Source organism: Schistocerca serialis, chromosome 4, assembly GCF_023864345.2.
Source record: "Schistocerca serialis cubense isolate TAMUIC-IGC-003099 chromosome 4, iqSchSeri2.2, whole genome shotgun sequence".
In the NCBI taxonomy this organism is placed as follows: domain Eukaryota; kingdom Metazoa; phylum Arthropoda; class Insecta; order Orthoptera; family Acrididae; genus Schistocerca; species Schistocerca serialis.
This window is the reverse complement of record NC_064641.1, coordinates 868,229,666-868,239,134: the sequence shown is the minus strand read 5'-3', so window position 1 is coordinate 868,239,134 and position 9,469 is coordinate 868,229,666. Positions and strand designations below refer to the sequence as shown.

The following is a 9,469-nucleotide window of genomic DNA, read 5'->3' as shown; positions in this document are numbered from 1 at the left end:
CAGGCAATAGTCCGCTCAAGCCGCTATCTCGGCTGCGATCAGCACAGTGTTCTGCAAGATTGAGTACCACCGAGAATGAGCAAATATTCCAATGAAGTACGGCAACACAGATGTCCGAGTATCTATGGTCTTCTGTCATTTATTTAACTGTTTTAATATTTATAACATACTTTATCATTACATGGGCATACATTTACCTAAATTAACTGTCAATAAATGTTTGCTGTGCCTTACAGTTCGAAAGAATCGTCATGATTTGTCACTAATTGTATGGAACTTACTTCAGATGACAATATGTGATGTAAGGAAGGTGGATACGCTGCTCTGGCGCTCCTTTCTTTGCTATATGGGAAAGGAAAGTGGCGCCCCCCCCCCCCCCTTATGCACCATTTCATATTTTTATATTAAAAAGTGCCGGGAGAAAGAATCACAACTCCTAGAAGTGCGGCATACACGGAATTTTATAAACGTGTTTCTACATCTGAAAGATGATGACTGTTCAGATTTCGCGCCAGTCACATAAGAGTGGCGCCAGTAGCTCCACTATGAGCATATAAATCAGGTTTGCTATAAATACACGCTTTAAAGGTCGTGAGCCTTTGAGACTAGACGTGGTGAGTTGATGTTAATCAAGCTTGGCTTTAAAGCGACAAAGACGTCGTTGTCAACGCCCCATTGAGCTTGAACGATGACGTGTAATAGGATTACGAGAAGCTGTATGTTCCGTCTGCGATGCTGAGGAAATGTAGCTGCCGTTCATGATTACTGGCGGCGGTGGTCACGGCAATGTCAGGCCGCAAGAAGGATGGACTCTGGTCAGCTATTTTCCACTACCGAGAGGGAAGACTATCTTGTTCGTCGCATCGTACTGCTTCTGCAGCAGTAATCTGAGCAGCAGCTGGTCCCATAGTGACACAATGAACTTTTGTAGGTTGGTTACTTCAGGGACAGCTCTGAGCCAGACAACCTGCACCGTGCAGTTTACTGACCCAAAACTAACGCTCTTTTGGGACTTCAGTGGTGTCAGCGAGAGCTGATTTCAAGGCAGGGTGGAAGACTGTTGAAGCTTCCCGGCAGATTAAAACTGTGTGCCGGACCGAGACTCGAACTCGGGACCTTTGCCTTGCGCGGGCAAGTGCTCTACCAACTGAGCTACCCAAGCACTTGCCCGCGAAAGGCAAAGGTCCCGAGTTCGAGTCTCGGTCCAGCACACAGTTTTAATCTGCCAGGAAGTTTCATATCAGCGCGCACTCCGCTGCAGAGTGAAAATCTCATTCTGGAAGTCTGTTGGTTGTATGGAGGCCAGCTGAGGGCTTGCAACCTATCTGTCTGTGTGCTCGACATTGTTCGCCTCATCTTTTGTCACACGTTAGGTCTCCTCTCCTTGTTTCGAAATAATGACTTGTTAAAAATTATTCATGTCACCATGGTGGCCTAGTGGTTATTGCACTCAGGCAGTAGAGGCCATGGATTCCATCCCAGATAGTGATGGCGATCTTTCCTTGTCCCAGAGTGTGTGCTTCAGTTTTCTTAGGTCTGTCCACATTCGTTCCTTTTAATGTGTGTCAGGACGCTGATGACCTCGATGTTGAGCGCCCATAAACCCCAACACACACACACACACACACACACACACACTCCTTGTCCCAGTCTCTCCACAACAGCTTCAGATCCACTCTGTCTGTAATCAGATGGGCACTATGTATCTCTCCCCATATACAAAAGACAGCCAAGGCGATGGAACAGCCGCCTCCCCTCCCCCTCCCCCCCTCCCACCTCCCCCCTCACCCTCCCCCCTCACCCTTTCTTTGTGTCGTAGCCACAGGAGATAGGCAGGTGAATAGCCTGGTCACGGGTTTCTCACACAGACATTACCTTTTTACACAAACAATATTCGCACAACACAAATTGAGTTATGGTGTGGAGTGGAATTTCGTATGACAAAAGAAGCACTCTCGTGGTTATCCCACGAACCCTGGTTGCAAACTTGTACGTCAGTCTGCTGAGCTGCCATTCCAGGGGTTGATTACCAACAGGATGACGCTCAGCTACATACCACTTTGCAACCCAGCATGCTCCGCAGACATGTTGCCTTGGCCTGTACGATCACCAGATCTGTCTCCAATCGAACACATATGGGACATCATCAGACAACACTAACCACACCCACAAACAGCATTAACCGTACCTGTACTGACCGACCAAGTGATACAGGCATGGAACTGCAGCCTACAAACTGCTATCTGGTACCTGTACAACACAATGCATGCACGTTTGCATGTTCGCATTCAACGTTCTGGCGGTTACACCCGTCAGTCACGTACCAGCGTTTCATCTTTGCAACGGCTTATCTCGCGCTTGCATTAACCTGTGATCTTGCAGTGTCAGTCGCTTAGATATGTTACCTAGACAAATGCACCCACGAAATTTCACTTCTCTAAATTAATTATCTTTTGGTGCTGCTGTTGTTTTTCCACATGAAATTCAAAGATGCCTTATTTAATGCATAATTTAGCTAATCGTGTGACAGCCTGGAGAATAGACGGAGGTTGTTGTTCTTGTTGTTGTTATGGTCTTCAGTCCTGAGACTGGTTTGATGCAGCTCTCTATCCTGTGCAAGCTTCTTCATCTCCCAGTACCTACAGCAGCCTTCATCCTTCTGAATCTGGTTAGTGAATTCATCTCTTGGTCTCCCTCTACGATTTTTACCCTCCACACTGCCCTCCAATACTAAATTGGTTATCCCTCGATGTCTCAGAACATGCCCTACCAACCGATCCCTTCTTCTAGTCAAGTAGTGCCACAAACTCCTCTCCAATTCTATTCAATACCTCCTCATTAGTTATGTGATCTACCAACCTAATCTTCAGCATTCTTCTGTAGCACCACATTTCGAAAGATTCTATTCTTTTCTTGTCTAAGCTATTTATCGTCCACGTTTCACTTCCATACATGGCTACACTCCATACAAATACTTTCACAAACGACTTCCTGACATTTAAATCTATACTCGATGTTAACAAATTTTGCTTCTTCAGAAACGCTTTCCTTGCCATTGCCGGTCTACGTTTTATATCCTTTCTACTTTGACCATTATCAGTTAATTTGCTCCCCAAATAGCAAAACTCCTTTACTACTTTAAGTGTCTCATTTCCTAATCTAATTCCCTCAGCATCACCCGACTTAATTCGACTACATTCCATTATCCTCGTTTTGCTTTTGTTGATGTCCCGGCGGAGGTTCGAGTCCTCCCTCGGGCATGGGTGTGCGTGTTTGTTCTTAGGATAATTTAGGTTAAGTAGTGTGTAAGCTTAGGGACTGATGACCTGAGCAGTTAAGTCCCATAAGATTTCACACACATTTGAACATCATAAAAGAGCTGTTACTGAGAAAGCAAGTTCATAACCAACCCCCAAAATTCACATAACGCTACAGAATGGAGGAGCCATAACTCTACGTTAAGCTGCCAGCGGTGATATGGAAATTTGAATCCGGCAGTACGATCTCCCATGAGATGGCTGGACAACTCCTCGATACTGCTGTTCGGCTGGACTGTTAATCCCTGCCACTGGGCAGCGGGCGGCCAGCCCTGCCGCACAGTGGTCTCCGGCAGGGGACGCCATGCGTTATTCAGGCGCCACACGCCGCAGCTGCCCTATTTGTTGCAGCACCGTGCCGGCCTCAAGTGTTGCCACGTTCCATTTGCGGCCATCACTTATTCAAGGCGCGGCCTCCGTGCGCACTCTGCCGCTTCCGAAACGTACGTAAAGCATTTCTGGCGGCTGCCGCTGTACCGCCAACTAGCGGCGGAGGCCCGCAATTAAAGAAGGTGGAGGTGGCAGGTGCAAACAGCAGCCTGCTGCCTCTAATTACTGCCTCCGTGCCTCAAGCCTCTGCCAAAGCTGCTAGCTAAGGCCTCTAATGGTCATCGAGTGCCTGTGTGTGCGAGTGTTACCTAGTTGGCACAGCAATTACTTCCTTCAACACACTCGTTAGAATCACTGTGTGTGAACTGCTGCGACAGCTTACATTTACAACTAGCTGCATCTGTTGGTCCACTCGTTCAGTGGATTTGTTATGATGAGTGAAGATGAGTAAACAGGTGCAATAACGTGAGTTGCCCTCACACATCTAAGCTCTTTGCTAGAACGTAGTACAATATGTACAGTATGTAACAAATGTATTAATTTTTTTTAACAAGCTTTATGTTCACTGATCTAAAAGAAGGTGTTCCATTACCTACATCACCCTTAAGTCGTCGACTTTTTTTACTTTCGACAGTTGCCTATGTTTAACCTCAGCGTTCGAGCAGTCTCTATACCAAATTTCATCGAAATTGGTTCAGTGCTTTCGATTCGAATAGATAACGTTGTTGTTGTTGTTGTGGTCTTCGGTTCAGAGACTGGTTTGATGCAGCTCTCTACGTAAGCTTCTCCATCTCCCAGTACCTACTGCAACCTACATCGTTCTGAATCTGCTTAGCGTATTCATCTCTACGATTTTTACCCTCCACGCTGCCCCCTCAGTACTAAATTGGTATCCGTTGATGCCTCAGAACATGTCCTACCAACCGATCCCATCATCTAGTCAAGTTGGGCCACAAATTTCTCTTCTCCCTAGTTCTATTCAATACCTCCTCATTAGTTATGTGATCTAATATTCAGCATTCTTCTGTAGCACCACATTTCGAAAGCTTCTATTCTCTTCTTGTCCGAACTATTTATCGTCCATGTTTCACTTCCATACATGGCTACACTCCATACAAATACTTTCAGATACGACTTCCCGACACTTAAATCTATACTCGATGTTAACAAATGTCTCTTCTTCAGAAACGCTTTCCTTGCCATTGCAGGTCTACATTTTATATCCTCTCTACTTCGACCATCATCAGTTACTTTGCTCTCCAAATAGCAAAACTCATTTACTACTTTAAGTGTCTCATTTCCTAATCTAATTCCCTCAGGATCACCCGATTTAATTCGACTACATTACATTATGCTCGTTTTGCTTTTGTTGATATTCATCTTATATCCTCCTTTCAACACGCTGTCCATTCCGTTCCGCTGCTCTTCCAGGTCCTTTGCTGTCTCTGACAGATTTACAATGTTATCGGCGAGCCTCAAAGTTCTCATTTCTTCTCCATGGATTTTAATTCCTACTCCGAATTTTTGTTTTGTTTCCTTTACTGCTTGCTCAATATACAGATTGAATAACATCGGGGATAGGCTACAACCCTGTATCACTCCCTTCCCAACGTACACTTTTGAATTTATGAAATTAGATTGAATTAAACACATTGAGGATTGTATAAGCATCCTGTCCTTTACACTGAATCATATTACGTAGAATATGGCAACCAATTAAAGCATTTTCACAAATCTGATAAACTTCAAAAGCCAATGTTATTTCAGAGGGTAAATATTTTTCCCCAAGTCTCGTAATCTTCTTCAAATCATTAAATATCTTGTACTACTCACTTTCTGAAGTCACCTATGTACTTCGTCACACTTCAGCCTATCTCCTCACCAAATATCATTGACATTAGTTCAGTGGTATAGTCGTGAATTTCGCATTTATAACAACACTGTCCTGTCACATTAGCGTGGCCACCTGCTTTCGTCTGAACAACCACTTTTCGCAGTGCAGACCACTGAGTGACCAAGAAAGGAGCCAATGAGGTTCTGGAAAATACTGACAGAGACGGGGAGCCATCCGACGCCAGTGAAGTGGCCAGCCGCACTATGTTTCTCCATTGAGGATTCATGGCACGAACAGCCTGGTCGAGGTAACGCACAGATTCTCGATACGGTTTAAAACAGGCGAGTGTGTACCCACTGCAGACCGCTGTCACTGCCTTCTTTCAGGCAGACCGTGCAATCTCCAAGTTCCAGGCTGCCGTCCCGTCCCGCCCCAGTGTTGTGTACCTGGGGGTGGAATACAGCCCGAACACAGAAACAAAGTATATGTAGAATATTTATGACATTGCTGTCAGACTGGCCCCTGTAAGCGTAGACCAGCACAGGTCCGTCCTGACGCTCAACTGACCTGGCATACTCCGTCTCAAGCTAAAATTCCCCATCTATTTACACTGGTTTTCCCCTCACTTCTGACGCAGTGTCAGAGGGAGACAGAAAGTACGGCAGGGACAAATTCCCACACGTAAGTCACTTACAAATCACCCTCCTGGCTCTGGCCTAGTGCCCCGCCTCATACATCGCAATAACTTCAAGCAACGCTGCAATTTCCGGCCTCGTTGTTGCTCCACTCAAAACAAATCATGCGTGCAATACCGCCGTCTCAGCTCGCGCCCACGAGTACCACGTTTACCTTGCCTGGCCTGCTGGCTGTCGTCTGTTACGACACTCTGCCAGTGGTCCCAGATTTCATTGCTCAACTGCGCCTTCATTGAATTTTGATACAATTTCCCTTTCCCTCGACTAGAATTGACACTAGCGCGGCACTTCGTGCTGTTCAAACCAGGCATGTTCATTGCGAGTTGCGTGACACTTTGCATTGATCTGCTGGTAGATACCATTGTATTGAGGAAAAACAAATTATGGAGAAGGACATGGTCCCCAGGGATAGATGCATATTTGTGTTGACCCACTGTGGCTTCTGAATGACGAGATCGCGGGTAATTCCTTGAAAACAATCACCTGACCATAGCGCATGCACGGGATTTGCTTTGAGACATTTCACGCTACACACTCCAACCGCCCTCTGTCCGATGGCGCATAAAATATGATTGATTTGGAAAGTCCACCTGCCACCAGTCAGTGCACGCCCAGTTGCGCCACTGGCGTGCGAATTCCAGCCTCCGGTGCCGGTGAGCAGCAGTGCTCATGGTTGCATGAACTAGGCGCCTACTGTGGAGGCCCATCTGCAGCAACGTTCGCTGCGTTGAGGAGACGCTGTTGGTAGCCCCTTGGTTTCTCTGGGTGGTCAGTTGCTCGGTTGCACATCTATTTGTCCATTATATTGTATTGTATGTTAACGAAGGGCCTAGAAACGACGGAGAGGCTCTGTCCCCGCCGCAGCCACAGTGGTCCACAACCCCACGGCGACTACCACAGTCCACTTCACCACTCCGCCGCCCCTCACTGAACCACTCTTTCAGGGTTGTTGTGCCGTTCGGCCCACAGTGGACCCCCCAGGGAACGTCTCCCACCAGACGAGTGTTTGCATGATAGAATAATGGTGGTGTACGCGTACGTGGAGAACTTGTTTGCGCAGCAATCGCTGACATATTGTGGCGGAGACGGAATAATGGGAACCAGCCCGTATTCGCCGAGGCAGATGGAAAACCGCCTAAAAACCATCCACAGACTGGCCGGCTCACCAGACCTCGATACATGTCCGCCTGGCGGATTCGTGCCGGGGACCAGGATCTCCTCCCCAATCCTGATAACTGTGCGTTAGACCGCACGACTAACTGGGCAGGTTTCTATTTGCCCATACACATCTACGCAGTTGTGATTCACACTTGTCATCTGTGGCCCACGGTGCACCACAGTTGCCTTGGCACCTCCTTCAGATAACGCCATTTTTCCATGCACGGTATACTTTAACCATGGTGGCATGTGAACAGTTTACAAACTTACCAGTTTCGAAAATGGGTCGAAAGCCAATGATCATTCCCTTTCGGACGTCTGATGAATCACTCCGCATTACGAAAACGACTGCACTATTTTCTGCCGCCCTCGACTCGCTTCATATACCCTCCACTGCTAGTGCTGCCACATGCCGTCTGTGAGTAGTCATCGCACGTTGACATCGAACATAGGCGATAGTCACATTGTGTGACCGAACCGTTATTTGTGTGAATTCTAAAACACTTGGTGATCCAGTCATGTTTCAGAGCTGTTCTTCAGGGCGTAGACTGTCGTACATTAGTAAACTGGTGTCATATGTAGGTAAATAACCTACATTTATTTGTGTCATGTTAACGCACATAAATTTCCTCAATTACGATAGTATCAGGCAGCTAATAGTAGAGTTTAGTCGTTCCACATTAAGAAGAGGGTTGTTTGAATCAGAGCTTCACATGTAACAGGCAGTGCGACAAGAAAAGAGTATGTAACAACTGGCCATAGGTCACAGAGAATTTCTTAGATGGACGTCGAAGGAATTTTCTAGGCCTCAGCAAGACATTAGAATTTAACGTCACACTTAAGGAGAGACGTCCTTTATGTTCCGAGGACACAAAAGGACCTACCATGCTACAGGGTTTTGAAATGGTAGGGAGCTTAGACTTGGAAGTGGTAAGGTGCTGTCTGTACCAAACAAACCTTTCTTTAAATTTTCAATTTTTAGCAGGTTTTTAATATCCAATCATTTAGATGTTTGTTCCGAAGGCACTCAAAAAACTATTTAAAATTATTTACTATAATATTTTAGAATAACCACCATTTGAAAAACGTTTTAGAAAAGTTTTAAAATTCGATAAACACTTACCTCAAGCAATCTTTTAATTTCCGTAACCATCAAGAAACTATTTAAAACAATAATTCTCGTAAGAGCTCATAACAGATACACCTTTCAACAGTTTTGAAACAGAATTACGAGGACCTGATAAAGTATGCGTTAATGAACATAAGATTTCCTGTTTCAGCTCAGATCGCGCATCACACAGCTGCTTGGCTCTGCTCAGACTCTAAAACATACACGTAATACACCTTAAAATTGTGCAACAGAAATAAATTTCAGATCACACATGGATTTTTGGCCTCGTAAATTTAACTCAAAAGAAATTGTGCCCATTTAACAAACAAGAGCTTAAAGGTAAACATACAATTGAAGACACACATATTTTAAAACACTTTGAACACTTGAACACTCAGCGAAAACACACATTCAGTTTTAAACACTCGACGCAGAAGTTATTCAAATACAGAGGATTTTAGAAAATATTCAACACTTGAGCATCCAATAAATTACACACATACAATTTTAAAGAATTAGTTTCTGGTCTTAATCAATTAAGAATGGAACTAGAAATTAAGAATGCAACTTGAACCAGCAACATTTGGCCCCTTTTACAACGAACGGTCTTAAGAATGACTCGCCCATGTTCTGACTTCCAGGGATGCTGATCCATATTAACAACGGCGATCAAACTAACCGGCACAAGTGAAAGCTTCACAGAGCTATAGGAAATAAACGAAAAACAAATTCCGATGACAAGGCCTCAGAAAAGGAACATGGATTTACAAAAAAATGTTTAAATGTGTGTGAATTCCTAAGGGACCAAACTGCCGAGGTCATCGGTCTCTAGAATTACACATTACTTAAACTAACTTAAGCTAAGAACAACACACAAACATCCATGCCCGAGGCAGGACTCGAACCTCAGGCGGGAGGGGCCGCGCAATCCATGGAATGGCGCCTCAAACTGCGAGGCCGGTGCGAGGGGCAGGAGTTTTTCGAGAAGCACATCCACCACTGAATCACACACAAAAAATGTTTA

The 9,469-nt window shown here is 45.3% G+C and overlaps 1 non-coding gene across 1 annotated transcript; it reads right to left on the bottom strand.

Moving 5' to 3' along the window:
• Nucleotides 1-1,088: 1,088 nt before the first annotated feature.
• Trnaa-cgc (transfer RNA alanine (anticodon CGC)) lies at nt 1,089-1,163 on the bottom strand. Its single transcript has one exon. It is a non-coding gene; the product is annotated as a tRNA-Ala (tRNA).
• Nucleotides 1,164-9,469: the final 8,306 nt, after the last annotated feature.